The 18,775-nt window shown below is 41.8% G+C and overlaps 2 long non-coding RNA genes across 2 annotated transcripts in view; one reads left to right on the top strand and one right to left on the bottom strand.

The window, feature by feature from the left end:
* Positions 1 to 398, bottom strand: part of LOC141779815 (uncharacterized) — a 648,874-nt gene extending 648,476 nt beyond the window's left edge. Inside the window, exon 1 of the long non-coding RNA XR_012596445.1 lies at positions 335 to 398. This is a non-coding gene — a long non-coding RNA (uncharacterized LOC141779815). The remainder of the gene's footprint in view (positions 1 to 334) is intronic.
* The window catches only part of LOC141779814 (uncharacterized), a 266,802-nt gene that overhangs the window by 8,370 nt on the left and 239,657 nt on the right, over positions 1 to 18,775 (top strand). The gene's annotated exons all lie outside the window — the stretch shown is intronic.

Below are 18,775 nucleotides of genomic sequence, written 5' to 3'. Positions count from 1 at the left end.
GAGGCAGACACCGTCTCTACATTTAAGAGTAGGCTAAAGACTTTCCTCTTTGATAACGCTTATACTTAAGCTGCTATAGGCATAGACTGCCGGGGGACTTCCTATGACACACTGTCATAAGGAACTTCCTATGACACACTGAGCTCCCCTCTCCTTCTGTATATACTCATGTCCCATGTCCATGTTGTTACTAACTTCATTCCTTCCTGGGAGTCCTTGTGCCTCCTTGTCTCGCAGCTAACCGTGGAGCGGGGTCACACCTGGAGTGAGGTCATACCTGGAGCGGGATCACACCGGGAGCGAGGTTATACCTGGAGCATGGGCAGGGTTTCACCTGGATCTTGGTGGTCTCCGGTATTGTGGCTGCATCTGCTGCCGCGTCGGTGCCTGCTTGACACCAACTGCTACCATCCCTAATTAACTACGTCTGTACGAGGGACTACCAATGCTAACGAGGGATTTCCAACACCTAGTGACAATGTGGCAGCCTGGAGAATAACACTTCTCAATCACTGCCAAAGACATCAAGAGCTCCCAGCAAGCATGCTGATGCTGCAGGAACCAATGCACGGGCATCGATCGCAGGGACGTCCCACACCAACACACATGGACGTACTGAGGACAGATGCTGCGACAGTGCTGGCTTTCCGATAGTTGTATTATCACTCTTTCCATCCACCACTATTGGTTTTGTGTTATCAGCCCTACTTGTATTAGCTATTACAGCTGCTAGACTGCTATTGTGGCTGCTTCTATATCTCTCTCTCTCTATCTCTCTCTCTCTCTCTCTCTCTCTCTCACTCTCTCACTCTATCTATCTATCCCCCCAGCCGGTCTCGGCAGATGGCCGCCCGCCCTGCGCCCGGTTCTGCTCCAGGTTTCTTCCCAGTAATCGGGGAGTTTTTCCTGGCCACAGTGCGCTTGGTGGATCCTGTTGGGTCTCTAAACTATGGTGTACGGTCATAGACCTGCTCTATATATAAAGCGTCTTGAGATAACTTCTGTTGTGATTTGACGCTATACAAAAATAAATTGATTTGATTTGATTTGATTTGATCTATCCACTCATACACTGTGCATCTGTCAGTGTGATCTCCTCTAAATGTAGGAGGCTCTTTGATGTTGGATTTTACTATAAGATTCACTTTGGACAGATCAAGTGCATTGGAACTGGTTGTGTCATTACTGAACCCAGGAGAGGGAGTTTTGGGGGCTTTGTCATGAGTGGAGCTTTTCACTTGCTGAATGGAGCCATTAGCAATCAACTGAGAAGCAATAGTTGCCCCAATTTGCTGCCCTAGTTGCAGAATTATCTGAGACAGTTGTTCCCCATGTGCAGTACTTTGACTCTCTTTATAAGGGTTCTGCCCCATTGTATCATTCACATGACCAGGGTTTACATTGTAACCACTCTGACATTATACATCCTCAAATGCACAACTTTCTCTGGGCCTATTATTTACATTGTTGTCAGTTTCTGCTGTAAGCCCTGCAGACACCCTTCCCTCTCTCTCCAGCGTGACGTCACTGCATGTGGGACGCATCACATCAACACTGACGGAGCGCTGGATGTGCGTCTGGCTCATTTCTCCCGTTTGGGGATCGCATTTTTAGAAAACATAGCTCACAAGGATCACGGAAGGTACAAACAAGTAAATAAATGTATCCCCTTAGCGTAATTAATCAGAAATATGGCTTCTTAGTTACATTAAAAAACGTTAGCGAGTTACACGCTACCTTACACTTGTTGTGTACAACCAGAATAACTCAGCTGAACAGTCGGATATCAGTCTCCGTTGATCCGTTGGAGTAGCAGCTCTCTTGGTTAACAACTTCGCTGAAAGTGTCCCGGGATCACAGCACCATATGTAACGGGGGGTTCTCTTCTTCTGTTTACTTCCTCTATAAACAGTTCATGACGGCCCCGTTAACTTAGTATTTTACCGCTGATAGCGGTGGCAGCCAACAGTCTCTGCGTTGTGTTTGATTGTAGACCAACGGTTAACGGTTCACTCCAACGAACCACAGACAGCTCCGATGTCGATTCAACATATATTTATTTAGCTAACAAGCACTTCGAGACATAATTTCACCTGGTCTCTAGATTATGCACTATACATAGACTATATATTAATATTTACAGATTAAAGTTTACACACACACACTCACCTGGGAGATACAAGCCCGGTCTGACTTGTTCCCCCAGTGATGAGCTTTTATAGCTCCATCGTTACCATGGATACCGTAGTATTAAATTCTAAATACAAAATAACTGCATAAAAATATGAAAATAACACAAATATGTACACCTAACAATTATCAAATAAAGGCGAAATTACTAAAAATATAAATAATAACAAGAGTAACAATTTATTAAAGCTGCAATATGTATCTAATGTAACATGCAAGAGGCATATGTTACATATGCAGAGGAGATCACAGGTAAAGAATTACAGTCAATGCAAAGCACAAGCTAGAGGACATCACTGATTGCCAGTCATCCTATTTGGTCCCCTGTAGCCTCATTAAAAGGAATGTATTTGATCCAGTCAGACACTATCTACCGAGTGTCTCACCAGATCGATCAATTTGTACAAGCGACCGCAGACTCATAAGAGTGAATTTAATGAAAACACAAATAAATAGATGTAGACGGAGGAAGGCATTCACTGGAGTGCAGGGCAGGGATCAGATGGGCTCAGGATTTCAAGGGAGTGCCGGGAAAAGAGGGCTATACTTATTAACCTTTCTGAAATGGCTCATGAGCTGAGTCATTATTGATGACCTGGGTTATGAACTCACAATGATTTCTCAAGGAAGCTGAAATGAAAGGTTAAACCATTTGCATTAATTGCTCTACGTGGTTGCTTATCGACAGCCCCTTAAGCTTCAGCCAGCATTGTGAGAGAACCAAAGATAGCAGAGAGAGACAGAGAGGAGAGGGTGACGGTGACCAGGCATTTGATGTTGCTGTGAGTTATGAACAAACTGTTTTTTGATAGTGCCAAGCTTTCTAAAGGGCCTATGAATAACTCAGACAGTAGGCACTGACAACAGCCGTGACAAACCTCAGAGGATTCGATTTTCAATGAATAAAATCACTGGGGGAATTCATATTGGCAAATACAATGCATTTGCACATAAATGTACGGCTCTTACTGCTGGGAACCACAGCAAGCTGCCACTCTTTGTCTGATTACATTAAACACTACACAGCACTTGTGTATATACAGTATGCACAAACCATGTTGGATTACACAGAACATACAGGCATAAGGCAAATAGAGAGTTAGGGTATGAAAAGCTGATGCTGAGGTTGTGTGGTCATTTTTATGTCAAAAGATAAATAAGTAGATGAGATGTATTTAGCACTTTCTCCAAAAGTGTTTCCCGTGCCAGCGACAGCATTGAAGGATGGCAAATTTTGTTAGTTGGTCAGTTGTCCAACACTTTGATCCAGGAAAAGCTATCTCAGCTGGCCAGATTGCCATGAAATATTTTGTGGATGCTCTCCAAAGGATGATTCCTCATGAGTTGGAGATCCCCTGACCTTCCTTTTCAGTTCAGACTTCACCCCTCAGAGGATAATACTGTTGATGATTTTGGTGACCCCCTGAACTATCTTTGACTGCCACCATTAGACCCTAAAGTGATCCTTAGAGTCAGTAAGTATCACTTGTAAAACGTCGTAAGCTGGTTCCACTTTAAAAGTAAGTTCCCCCGCTGCCTTGACATTGTGAGTTAATGAAATTAAACTTTAACAATTTGCTCATGAGATGTGGTTGTAGGGACCTGCCATTTCGGGTGGTAGACACAGTGAACTGTCTCCCAGAATCCTGGAGGTATGCTCTCCTTGACCACAGGACTCAGCTCAGTCCTCATTGGCTACAGTAACATTTCACCCAGAGGTGTGAAAATCACACAGAACAAAACCAGAGGAATGTCCTTTGTTCCTTCTCTTTCTTCTCATCTGCTCATCTCTCCTGACGTGTGAGAGGTGAGCTGCTGCGCTCTCTCTGCTCTTCATCTCCTCAACCCAGGCTGACCTGGTTGAGGTGAACGGCTCTCAAGTCCAGAACTTGCAAAACAGTTCTGGTTCTGATCTATGGCCTGTTAGGAAACAGCCATTGCAACCAAGGAACCAAACGGCAGACGACGCGAGTGCTCTGCCCTTTTCACCAGCTAACTTCAAGCTATCAAGCAAAGAAGTTAGCACCAAACTAACAGCAAAGATGACCTCTTTGACTTGGAACCACAACTTCAACACATGGAATCACAAAACCGGTTCTTCCATGGATTGGTAACGTACTGGGCCTTAGCATTAGCAATCGCACAGGGCTGAGCAAGACTGTCCAACTTTGATTTCTAGAAAGTACTTGTATTGATTTGGTTTAATGTTATTCATTGAGTTTGACTGTGGTGATTTATCTGTATTTGATTTTTGGGTAACTGGCTTCGCCACATCTGATGTGTTTAGTTTATGCTTCACATAGACAAGGTCTTGCATGCAACTAACCATCTTTTCTAACCCACTGCATATCTAACACACATAAAGATCACATACAGAAACTGTGAATTAGTTAAACATAAACATACAGCTTCAGATAATCTTAACCCCACATCACCCCCCCCCCCCCCCCCCCCCTCTCTGTCCTTCTTCTCAGAAGAACAAAGAGGTCATGATGGCCATCTTTGATTCCGCCATCTTTGATTCCGCCATCTTTGATTCCGCCATCTTTGATTCAGCCATCTTTGTAGTTTTACAGTGCCCGCCATTTTGTTTGTAGGCCATACAGACATTTTGAGACAAGAACCCATCTTGTTTCCCCCCCCTCTCTCTCTCTCACACACACACACCCACACAGTGTTTGGTTTGTTTAATTTAGTTATTTAGTTAGATTAATATTGTGTTTTGAACCTTTATTATCTTGTAAATAAATGATTGTGGAATATACCAAACCTACCAAAGTAGAACCCCTACATGGTGTAGGGATTCTACTTAATAGGTTTTGGTTATTAGCAAATTAATAAATAAATAATAATAAAATTATTAATATTAATAAAGATTATCAATAAACATCAATAATAAACGGGGCACCACCCTGGAATCAGTGACCAATGACCAAAACGTTAATATAGTCTCATTATATATGCTAAACTATCAATTTGGAACGTTGATTAATAATTAAATTAATAACTATAACCAAAATAGATAGTAAAGGTTGAAGGATATCGGAGTTCTTGACATAGCAGAGGTTGGCATTATTCACTCTTGTGCAACATTAAAGAGACCAGCGTGTATATTCCACAAACATTTATTTACAAGATAATAAAGGTTCAAAACACAATATTAATCTAACTAAATAACTAAACTAAACAAACCAAACAAAGTGTGTGTGTGTGTGTGTGTGTGTGTGTGTGTGTGAGAGAGAGAGAGGGGGGGGGAACAAGATGGGTTCTTGTCTCAAAATGTCTGTATGGCCTACAAACAAAATGGCGGGCGCTGTAAAACTACAAAGATGGCGGAATCAAAGATGGCCGCCAGCATGTCATCACGTGACCTCTTTGTTCTTCTGAGCACATGTGCTCAAGAAGGACAGAGAGGGGGGAGGGCGGGTGATGTGGGGGTTAAGATTATCTGAAGCTGTATGTTTATGTTTAACTAATTCACAGTTTCTGTATGTGATCTTAATGTGTGTTAGATAATGCAGTGGGTTAGAAAAGATGGTTAGTTTGCATGCAAGACCTTGTCTATGTGAAGCATAAACTAAACACATCAGAATGTGGCAAAGCCACCTACCCAGATATGAAATACAGATAAATCAACACAGTCAAACTCAATGAATAACATTCAACCAAATCAATACCAGTACATTCTAGAAATCAAAGTTGAACAGTCTTGCTCAGCCATGTGCGATTGCTAATGCTAAGGTAAGCCCAGTACGTTACCATGGAAGAACAGGGTTTGTAATTCCATGTGTTGAAGTTGTGGTTCCAAGTCAAAGAGGTCGTCTTTGGTTAGCTTGGTGCTAACTCTTCAGTAGCTTGATAGCTTGAAGTTAGCTGGTGAAAGGCAGGCACTCGCGTCGTCTACGTTTTGGTTCCTTTAGTTGCTATGACTAAACAGTCAGAACAGAACGTAGAATCAGAGAGCAGAGCTGCTTCCGGTCTGGAGCGCAACATCTCACGGGGGTGGGGCACACACCGATTACATTACGTACCCACCGTAGTTTTGCTTTTTTTTTTACAGAAATAAAAAACATTTAATTAAAGCAGCAGTAGGTAGATTGGAGCAAATATGATTCAAAAAAGTTATTTTTTTAAAACGGTCGCTATATCGTGACAGTAGTACATGAAACAGGTAATCATGTTCCTCTGTGTCCTCCGGTGCTCCTAACGGCATCTGCAGGATTTCACAGACCGGAGGAAAACAAGCAGTAAGAGCTGATCTGAGGTCTGCTGTCCATCTGCCGTCTATGAGAGCCGACTGTCAATCACTCGCCAACTCCGATCAAACGGTCAAACTAGGCAGCGCTGATCAAATATGTATCAATATTCTGTTACATTAATGACTATTTCTCTCCTCAAATGTTCTCAGAATCATCTTGTAGTGCACGGTTTAGCTGTAAAATGAGAAAGTTTGTGATGCGGCCGCCAGGAACGCCAAGTTCTGGTCACATAACCAGAGCACAGCCAATAGGAACGCTTTCTCAATGAAATGACCTGTGATTGGTGAAAGTCTCCCGTCACGGGCTAGATGTTCTAAAGCCTGAAAACAGAGCCATGAGGAGGAGCAGAAGTCTAGTTTTCTCTCAGAACACTTGAATTACAATATGCTGAAAGGTTAGTATGGAATTTTTGCCCAATGATGCCAAAAATATACTGCCTACTGCCACTTTAATTTTCCGTATCAGCGCTGTGTTATCAATACAAAGTCGGACGACGGACATTTCAAACTGACAGTGAATGCATCTACTCCATACGGAGTCTCAGTTCAGAGTAGCAGGAGTCAGATTTCACACACACGGGACGAGAGAGAGTTAACAAATAAGACGATGCAAAGTGAAAAGCAAACGCGCCTATTTGGCAGTATTTCAGATTTAAACCCTTCCCTTCCCGTCTTTTCCACATTTACGGTTAGTGTCCATGTTTGACTGAACTGAAGCTCTGCTGTAAGTCTTCTCTGGAGGGAGACAGGACAACCAGGTCATCAGCAAACATCAAACATTTCACTTCTGTGCCCTGCAGAGTCACACCAGGGGCTGTGGATTTCTGCAGTTGAATAGAATAGAATAGAAGGCTTTATTGTCATTGTATTAAATACAACGAGATTCACAGTTGCCACTTCTGGTCAGTGCTTTAAAACAAATACTTGACAAGACGAGGCAGATAAAACATATAACAGGTAAAACACACATAGTAAAGTAAATAAAATATGTAAAGTAGATGTAATAATAAAAAATTTAGTTTTCTGCAAATGTATTTATATATATATGTTGAATAGGGTTGGGCTCATATTGCAGCCTAGTTTAACTCCACGGTACTGTGTGAAGTCTTTCGTTTCCAATTTTAATTGCATAGTTGTTATTCAAATACATTGTTTTAACATAGGTTTTCTCTAATAATCAATACAATAGCCCTTAGTGCCAAATACAGTCAGAGGCCTTTTAGAAATCTACAAAACAGTTCCGGTTATGGCATCTACCTGAATCACCCAGTTAACTTTTAATGCTTCAGGATTGTTACTTAAACACTTTGTGAAGTAAAAATGGCGAACAGACAAAAAAACAGGCCGAAAAAATGGACCGAGTTGACGAGGAAGACGACGTTAGCATGGACCGGCCCTCGCTAGATGGCGATGTGAAGTTGTCTTGTCTAATAAAGAGATAAAAGAAGCAATTGGTGTCTTCTCTGAGAGGCTAACTTCCGCTGAGACCCGCAAAGCTGAAGCTGACATTTCTCTGCTCTCTAGCAGGGAAACTGCTCTTCAAAACAAAGTGCAGGTGCTTACTCTGAAACTAAACAATCTGGAGAATAGAGAGCAAAGATCCAACCTGAGGCTAACTGTCCTGCCTGAGAAGACAGAGAACGGAGATGCGGCGGCATTTCTTCAAAACTGGCTACCTGAAGTTTTGGGACCGGACACGTTTCCGAGTCGCGTCATCATTGAACGAGCCCACAGACTACCGAGCCGGCAAGCACCGAACGCACCCCCCCGAATTCTCATCATGAAGTTCCTTAACTATCAAGACAAGGTGCGGGTGATGAGAGCAGCTCGCCAAACGGGTGTATGTGATGTATCGGAACAACCACATCATGTTTTTCCCAGACCTGTCAGCGGAGGTACAGAAACAGCGGAAACTTTATGACGGTGTGAAGCGGCAGCTTCGGGAATTAATCCTAGACTTTGGACTAATTTTTCCGGCTCAAATGAGGATTTTTCATCGGGGCAGTCGACACCTTCTCCATACCCCCGCAGAGGTGGAGGATTTCATCCGGCGAGTTCGCCAGCAGAAAGTCGGGTAACAATAACGTTAGTTAACAGACTGTGAAACAGTCCATCAATGTTTCACTCTAACATAGTAACCCGCTGGAAGTGTATTTGTTAAGGAGAGACAGTTAAGAGAATCAACCCTGGCCTGTAAGTTTATTTAAGTTTACTTAAGGTAACTTCACAAGAGTAGTTTTATTTTTGACAAGATCCAACAAGTATTTAACTACATATTCTACTCTGATACTGATGTAGATGGTATGGTGACTGCGCTACAGTAACCTTGGTTGTCGAGCACATGACTAGTTTTGTTTTTCTCTTGTGCATCATTAGTTAGATGTTTTCTCTGCTCCTTTTGAAGGATCAGTAGGTATAACCAAGCTCTTGTCATTGGGGGGGGGGGGATAACTGTGAGGGTTTATTCACAGGTAGGAAGGATTTGGTAAGTTCTTTTGTTGTTAGGATATAGGATATGTGTATAATAATGTTGTTCTGTTCTGCAAGTTACAAGGTGCATGTTCACACAAATGAGGCAAAACTCCATCAACAGGGCTTTACTATAGAAGCTATGTGCTTTCTGAAATGAGTAGGAATTCCCAACTTGGGCTACTTTCTTGGAATGTTAGAGGTCTTAGGAAATTAGTTAAATCGACACAAGTAATAACCAGACTTTGGGGCGGCTGTGGCTCAGAGGGTAGAGCAGGTTGTCCATCAATCGGAAGGTCGGTGGTTCAATCCCCGGCTGCTCCGGGTAACATGTCGATGTATCCTTGAGCAAGACACTTAACCCCAAATTGCTCCCAAAGGCATAGCCATCGTTGTGTGAATGAGTATTTAGATTAGATCCTGATGGGCAAAGTTGGCACCTTAGCAGCCTCTGCCATCACTGTGTGAATGGGTGAATAATGACATGTAGTGTAAAGAGCTTTGAGTGGTCGGAAGACTAGAAAAGCGCTATATAAATGCAAGTCCATCCATTTACCATTTAAGCAATTTCCACCATAACTTGTATTCATTCAAGAAACACACTTGCTTTCATGTGAAATTGATGGTTTAATGAAGAGATGGCCCGGTCAGGTGATTGCATCTTCTTTCTCCTCACATTCCAGAGGAGTTGCATAAATCTGTTCCACTTCGTATACAGAAAAACATTTTAGACCCTACAGGCAGATTTATCATTATTCAAGGTTCCTGGCTAAACCAAGACTTCATTTTGGTGAATTTATATGGTCCCAACACTGATGACTTAAACTTCTAGAATAATTTGTTTTTGTTGTTGTCATACATGGTGACATAATAATTGGGGGAGATTTCAATAGCACCCTTGATCCAAAACTTGATCGTTCTTTAGGTACAGATGTATTTCATCCTAGATGTAGGCAAATTATACAGCAGTTTATGCTTGAACTAAATCTATGTGACATTTGGAGGAAAAAACAACACAAAAAGAGAATACTCTTGTCACTCTGCTAGCTATAACACATACTCTCGTATAGACTATTCTCCTTATTTCCAGAATGATTATTTCTAATGTTAGTGGATGTATATTTAAAAGTATTCTCATTTCAGATCATGCCTTAACTTTACTTAATTATTCAACTACAGCTGCTTTTAAAAGGCAGGTTGTATGGCGTCTGAAGCCACATTGGATACAAAACCCTAACTTTCTGAAATATGTTGGATCTAATATTGAACTTTACTTTCAGTTGAATACAACCGAAACATCTACCTCAGTAACATGGGAGGCCTTTAAAGCTGACATTAGAGGCCAAATGGTGGGCTACACCAGAAACAGATCAAATAAACAATACATGCAGATGATAGAGCTTGAAAGAGATATAAAGGAGCTTGAATATGAAATAAATATAAATAATAACAAAGAGACTCAAGAAAAACTAGCAATTCTAAGAGCAAAATATAACGAACTATCCACCAATGAAGCTTTAGCTGGGCTAATTAGACTGAAACAAACATATTATGATCAGGGAGAAAAGGCAGGGAAACTAATGGCATGGCGTATAAAAGCACTTCAAAATGAGAGATCAATAAATGAAATTGAGACCTATATTTATCAAAATGCCCAGCAACTAATGAAACTTCTATAATTTTTTCGATAAGTTAGATGAGTTAATGAATCCAAATTCAATTCAATTTATTTTTGTATAGTGTCAAATCACAACAGAAGTTATCTCGAGACGCTTTATATATAGAGCAGGTCTATGACCGTACACCATAGTTTAGAAACCCAACAAGATCCACCAAGCGCGCTGTGGCCAGGAAAAACTCCCTGATTACTGGGAAGAAACCTGGAGCAGAACCGGGCTCAGGGTGGGAGGCCATCTGCCGAGACCGACTGGGGGGATAGATAGAGAGAGAGAGAGAGAGAGAGAGAAGCAGCCACAATAATAGCCCAGCAGCTGTAATAACTACTAAAAGTAGGACTAATAACACAAAACCAATAGTGGTGGATGGAAAGAGTGATAATACAACTATCGAAATTGATATCATTGGGTCGCCCTCAGACGGGCTTTCCAGCGGAGCTTCCAGCTATCTCAGTCCTCCATACATCTGGCTAGCTCGCCAGCATCTCTCCTCAGTACGTCCATGTATGTTGGTGTGGGACGTCCCTGTGATCGATGCCCGTGCGTTGGTTCCCGCAGCATCAGCATGCTTGCTGGGAGTTCTTGATGTCTTTGGCAGTGACCGAGAAGTCTCATTCTCCAGGCTGCCACTTTTTCGCTTAGCCTTGGTAGTCCCTCGTACAGACGGAATTAATTAATGATGGTAGCAGTTGGTGTCAAGCAGGCAGCTTGCAGATGCAACCACAATCCAGGTGTAAACCCGCTCCAGGTGTACCCCTGCTCCAGGTGTGACCCCACTCCATGGTTACCTGCGAGACGAGAAATCACAAGGACTCCGGGCAAGAAAGAAAGTTGGTAACAATGAATGAGACATGAATATATACAGAAGGAGAGAGGAGCTCAGTGTGTCATAGGAAGTCCCCCGGCAGTCTAGGCCTATAGCAGCTTAACTAGGGGCTGGTCAAAGACAGCCCTAACTATAAGCGTTATCAAATAGGAAAGTCTTTAGCCTACTCTTAAATGTAGAGAAGGTGTCTGCCTCCCGGACTGAAACTGGGAGCTGGTTCCACTGAAGAGGAGCTTGATAGCTGAAGGCTCTGGTTCCCATTCTACTTTTTTTACAGGCAGCCAGTGCAGAAAAGCTAATACAGGAGTAATATGATGTCTTTTTCTAGTTCCTATCAGTACACGTGCTGCAGCATTCTGGATCAACTGGAGAGTCTTAAGAGACTTATTGGAGCAGCCTGATAATAAGGAGTTGCAGTAACCTAGTCTATATGTAACAAAGGCATGGAGGATGTGTCTGATCTTCACAATGTTACATAGATGAAAGAAGGCAGTCCTTGAGGTTTGTTTTATGTGAGAGTTAAAGGACATATCCTGATCGAAGATAACTCCCAGATTCCTTACGGTGGTGCTGGAGGCCAGGGCAATGCCATCTAAAGTAACTATATCATTAGATAATTTGTTTTGGAGGTGTTCAGGGCCAAGAACAATAACTTCAGTTTTGTCTGAGTTTAACATCAGGAAATTGCAGGTCATCCAGGTTTTTATGTCCTTAAGGCATGCTTGAAGTTAAGCATGCCTGGTTGGTTTCTTCTGGCATATAATTGGGTATCATCTGCATAACAATGAAAGTTTATGAAGTGTTTTCTAATAACATTGCCTAAGGGAAGCATATATAAGGTAAATAGAATTGGTCCAAATACAGAACCCTGTGGAACTCCGAGACTAACTTTGGCATGCATGGAGATCTCATCGTTAACATGTACAAACTGACGTGTAGATCACCTTCACTGTCTATTGTTTCTGTGAAAAACGCGGCACGCGTCAAAAATAGGGGACACCTCTATTCTCTAGAAGAGACGCAGCTGGGGGCACGTGTGGCTGCTCTAACCTGTTAACACGGACGCCGAAATAAAGAAAACAGGTAACGCAGCCGCCACCCGCTCCTAAAGTTTCTGGTGTGTCCTGGGCTTGAGTTTTCCTACTCATTTCTTCACAAGACTGAAACACATGTTTTGTAATTTTATTTGGAACAACAGGCGATCTATGCTTCGCCTATCCCTGCCTTACCTACCTATGAAAGAGGTGGATTAAAACTTCCTAACCTTCAGTGGTATGATTGGGCAGCCCAACTTTCAACAGCCTCCTGTTGGTTTTCATTAGTACCACCAAGGTCCTGGATGAGCATTGAACAGTGTACTACATCTCATCTACCACTTAATTAATATCTGTACTCTGCTAAACTAAAAGAACTAAAGAAATTTACACATAATCCATTTGTTAACAATACAATACAGGTATGGCTTGGGGTACATAAATATCGGGGTGTATTGTACCAATTTACACCAATCTGGGGTAACAGTGGCTTCACACCTGGAACGAGAGATATGGGCTTCAAAATCTGGGCTTTTGAAGATTTGAGACAAAAATATGACATTCATTTGAAACACTTCTTTGAATTCCTGCAGATTAGTAGCTACATATCTAAAACACAAAACTCTCTATCTTACCTACTCTCACCTCCTTTGAAAAGATAGCAGTGAACCAAAACTCCATGAGAGGACAGATTTCTCACTTTTATGAAATAGTGATGGATAGCTCCGAGGTCTCCTCAGAAAATAAAAGACTTGCGTGGTGTGAGGACCTAAACGATGAGATTACAGTCGAGGACTGGCAACAGGTCTGCCTAAATGCTCAAACACAATCCATAAATACTTGTTTTAAACTTCTACAATATAAATGGATAATGAGACTGTATATAACACCAATCCTGTTAAATAAATGTAATCCCTATATTCCCGATTTGTGTAGTAAATGTGGAACAAAGGGCACACTATTTCATTGCCTATGGAACTGCCCAATTATCCAAGCTTTCTGGATATTCTTTCATATGTTACAGGTGTGAGGTTGACGGTGTGTCCTAAACTATGTATCCTTGGATTTTTTTCTGCTAATTGTAAACTGAGCAATGCAGATCAGAAAATGACTGTCTTTTGTTTACTACAAGAAAAGCATACCATAGCCAAGCTTTGGAAATCAGTTAACAGACCAAGCCTATAGATGTGGCTCGAGGGTTTATTACTCTCTCTTGCCCTTGAAAAACTTACACTGACAATTAAGGGACAATTCTCTACCTTCATGGAGTTTCTAGGGGGGGGGGGGGGGGTGCAGAAGCCTGATTGCCTTGAATTTCTGCTGATATAATTTATGTGTTATATTTTTGTTTTATTGATTTCCTTGTGTTTACATAGGTCATTTTTATCTCTTTTGTACTTAGTGATGTATGTATTGCTCTGTCAAAACATAGTAGAATTAGGTAGCGCCTTGATGTGGATGTTCTTTAGTGCACCTTACTTGTTTACTGGTTTGTTTGTACAATTGTTTGTTTGTTGAATTACTGGAGGAGTTATATGGAAAACTAAATAAACACACTTGTTAAAAAAAAAGAAATCTTCAAAACATGAATACATTTTATTTTCATTTTGGTGTACATTTTTTTCTCTCTCTCTGTCTCTCTCTCTACTTCATCTTGTGTGTCTGAACAGCAGGGTGAGGTGAGGCAGAAGCATGTTTTCTTTATCCTAACTCCTGTTTATCATAGCAATATTGCTTCCTCAGATGTAGTCATTGTGTTTATTCTCCTCAGGACAAGGACCTCTTTCCATCTTCTCCTCCTCCTCCTCTCAGGCTGGCTGGCATCACAGAGACAATCTTGTGTTTTGCTGTGTACCAAATCTCTGGTTGTGATTGTTAACAAGCACTGTAGTCAGTGTGAGGGTAGAATGCATCGCATGGGCTCGATCTGCACAACATCCTTACACTTCAAACCAGCAGGTTGCTCTCTGGTGTTCCTGGGTCATATATTCAGCTGGAACTGTAGTGCATCCATAGCATCCATTGCTCATTCATGCACCATTTGCTATAAATCATCAGCACCATTAATTTATTTATTTCTGATTACTTATCCATTGTTTTTATCAACTTATTTATTTACTCATTCACACACCATTTATTACTTACAGTATACAGCACCTGATTCATGCAGCATTTACTCATTTACCACATACAGTGTATATTCACTGATTCATTTACTGGTGTATTCATTCCTTCACCTCACTTTTTTCCCTTTTTTGTTTTGATTTTTTTGTCATATATTTATCACACATTTCTCTTTCCTAAAAACATATTTCATACTGCAGCCACAGGTTTGTAACATTCCTCAGAGTAAATCCAGTGTGGTTTAATAGAAAGCCATTCCAGCTTTTACGAGCTGCTGCTGTGGGCTTGGTAGGGAGTCATGTCAGCACTCCTGCGTGGGAGGGTCATTAGGGCCGAGGCGAGAGACGTCAAATCAAATCAGATCTGAAATGTAGCATTATGCAGCCTTAATGGAGATTAAAAGCTCTCCGCGTCAATGCTGCCGTACCTGCATTCACCTCCACTGTTTTCACGTCTGACCAACAAAACACTAAAAGCTCCACATCGAGGCTGCACTCTGAAAGAGGGTGATTTCCCCTGTATCACAGCCACAGAGAACGGCGCATGATTTTAGACCTGGAATGTGAATATGTCTCCCTGTGTGTGTGTGTGTGTGTTGTCAGGAAAATCACTGGGACTTCTCTGTATTTGGTAAGCTGAGCTTCCGAAGCAGACTCAGAAGCAAACTGAACACAAACTCTGCTGGTTTGTGGGTTTGGTCAAAGTGATCTAAGTGACGCTAAATCCCTGTTCCATTTTCTAGAGGGCTGTTTTGTGTATAATAAGTCCTTGTAAATAGCAAGATGTGGGACTTCAGGTAACTGACTCTTCGCTATGCCCCTCCCTCGTTCGTTACTCTCACTAGGCCTGTCATGCTTTCGCACCCGGCATGTCAATATGGTGTTTTCAGCCTCAGCAGATTTTTTTTTTTTTTTTTTTCATCATCATCATTAATAATAATAACGACCTCATCAATATCATCATCATGAATATCTTAATCAACATCAACAACATCCTCAATATCATTATCATAACTTCTGTTGTGATTTGACGCTATACAAAAATAAATTGAATTGAATTGAATTGAATCAACATCATCAATAGCCTATTTTTACCGCGAGCCGCGCGGTTCACAGCAACAACAGACAGTGAAATTGATAGGAACTGATACAGCGTGTCTGGGTCTGTAACAGGGAGGAGACAGAGAGAACTCAGGGTTTGTGGAAGAGAACTGACCCAGAGTTTAGGTTGTCTCTCTTTCTGGAACTGAAAACCCAGAGTTTCCCTCAGTCTTCACTAAACCCACTAACATTAGGGGCACACTCGTGTGTATGTGTACGTGTGCTATGTGAGAATCTTGGTGTAAGGTACCAGTGAAAACGTGGTATGAAATTTCATTGATTTGGGTTTTCTCTCAATAAGCAAGCGGAATGGATCTGATAATGAAGCACTGACAGCTGAGTGGATAGACGATGCACTGATTTTTGACACAGTAAAAACATGGTAAAAGTGGAGGGGTCTAAACCATAGACTGTGTAAGAAGTGGACGTAGTCAACATGACGTCACCCATTGGTTTGTGGACTACTGTTTAGAAACCTTGAGTTAGGCATTTTGGTCGTCGCCATCTTGGTCTTGGCAAACAGAAGTGAGACGAGAGGATGAAGCTCAGCACAACTAAATGCTGAATAAGACACATCACAAGGTAGCCCCGCCCTGAAGCACCCCCTGCTTTATGGTCTATCTGACTCTAAATGGGACCATCATTTACTAAATGAACATCATGCTGTATTGAAGAAGACTTGAAACTAGTGATTGAGACCATAAACTCATGTTTACAATGTTTACTGAGGTAATAAATCAAGAGAGAAGTAGGCTCATTTTCTCATAGACTTCTATAGAACCAGAGGAGTCACCCCCTGCTGGCTTGTAGAAATAATGCAGGTTTAAGGCTCTTCAGCATTAGCTTCACTTCTCAAATACCGGAGTCCAGACCAGTGCCCCACTGGTCTAAACTAATCATTTTTAAAAGTTTCTGGATTTTGTGCCAGTTACCAAACAGCTTCAGGTGCATCACCAGGAGTGCCAACCCTGATTTACCCTGACGTCGGTCCACGAGGACCTATTGAAACTGTAATGTTTATTATTATTATTATTATTATTAGGGCCCGAGCACCGACAACATCGGTTCGTGAGCACCTATTGAAGATGTAAGGATTATTATTATTATTATTATTATATATATATCCTTTATTTAAGCAGGTAAAAAATGCATTGAGATTAAAATCTCTTCTCCAAGAGTGACCTGGCCAAGAGGGCAGCACAGACACTGTTACAACAATAAAAACAAACAACACAAGCAGACAAATACAACCGTCACACACCACGAGTGAACGAACATGACATCCAGATCGTATGCAACACAAAAATGTTTGCTATAACACACAAACAGGTCAATCTCAAAACCATTCAGTGAGAAAATCAAGAGCAATCCCATCGACCTATAGTGCCACTTTCTCCATCCTTTAAAATGGACTTAAATTCCCCCGTACAGTAGTAATCAGCTCTGACTGTTCCAGGTCCTTCTGTCCATTATTCCAGGAAGAAGGAGCAGCGTATTTAAAAGCTGTTTAGCCTAGCTCCTTTCTAACCTCTGGGACCAACATCTGTAGAATAATGTGAGAGAGCAGGCCATATTGATTTTGGTTTGTGCACATGTACGTACACAGATACGAAGGAAACAGTCCAAGGAGCGATTTATATACAAGAGCCAACCAATGTGAAAGTCTGTGGACATACAGAGATGGCCATTTAGCAGCTGTATACAGGGTGCAGTGGTGAACCAGATCTCCACAGCCAGTAAAACATAAAGCACAATGGTAACCAGTATCCAGCTTCTTTAGGCACTGGCCAGGTGCATTCATATAGAGCAGATCACCGTAATCCAATAAAGGTAAAAAAGTGGCTGAAATCAAATGTTTCCTGGCCTGGAGGGAGAAATAGGATTTGTTTCTAAAAAAGAACCCCAATAATTTTCAGTTTGGAAACCAGGTTTTCAATGTGTGATTTGAAAGACAATTTCTGATCAATAATGATACCTAAATACTTCTATGTTGGGACCAATATCCAAGCCTTGATCAGCTGAGACCTTAGGAAGATTAGATGGTATTTTTTTGCCATTAGAGAATAGCTGCACGGTGGTGCAGTGGTTAGCACTGGCGCCTCACAGCTAGAGGGTTGCAGGTTCGAATCCGGCTTGGGACCCTTCTGTGTGGAGTTTGCATGTTCTCCCCGTGTGAGCGTGGGTTTTCTCCGGGTACTCCGGTTTCCTCCCACAGTCCAAAGACATGCAGGTTAGGTTAATTGTGGACTCTAAAATTGCCCGTAGGTGTGAATGTGAGCGTGAATGGTTGTCTGTCTCTATGTGTCAGCCCTGCGATGGACTGGCGACCTGTCCAGGGTGTACCCTGCCTTCGCCCAATGTCGGCTGGGATCGGCTCCAGCCCCCCCCGCGACCCCTAACGGGATAAGCGGTTGCAGATGGATGGATGGATAGAGAATAGCATGAATTTGGATTTGTCTGCATTTAACACCAATTTAGGTTGAGTTAAATGCGACTGAACCACATCAAAGGCAGACTGCAGAAGTTCAAGGGTTGAAGGGAATGAGCAATAGATCACTGTGTTGTCTGCATAAAGATGCAAAGTAGCATTTCATAAGTTATCACAAAGATTATTTACATATATGGAAAACAGCAGTGGTCCTAGTATGGAACCCTGGGGGACGCCTTTAGATACAGGGAGAAAGGAAGAAGACAACCCAGCAAACTGGACACATTGTGTTCTAGCTGACAAGTAAATATAAAACCAACCTACAGCATGTCCAGATAAGCCAATGTTGTAGAGTCTATCTGCCAGAGTGACATGGTCAACTGTGTCAAAAGCTTTTGACAAATCAATAAAAAGAGCAGCGCAATATTTTTTGCAGTCCAGTGCATCAATGATGTCATTCACCACTTTAATAGCGGCCGTTGTTGTGCTGTGTTGTTTTCTTAAACCTGACTGATGTTGTGATAAAATACAGTTTGTGTCCAAGAATTCTTTAAGCGCTTCACTTCCTAACTTTTCAAGCGCCTTGGCTAAAACACATAGTTTAGAGATCGGCCTATAGTTATTAACTACTGACGGATTTATGCAAAGGGAGAACATGGGCAGATTTCCA

Source organism: Sebastes fasciatus, chromosome 12, assembly GCF_043250625.1.
Source record: "Sebastes fasciatus isolate fSebFas1 chromosome 12, fSebFas1.pri, whole genome shotgun sequence".
Lineage (NCBI taxonomy): Eukaryota > Metazoa > Chordata > Actinopteri > Perciformes > Sebastidae > Sebastes > Sebastes fasciatus.
Note: the sequence above shows the minus strand (reverse complement) of the source record. Positions and strands in the feature narration are given on the sequence as shown.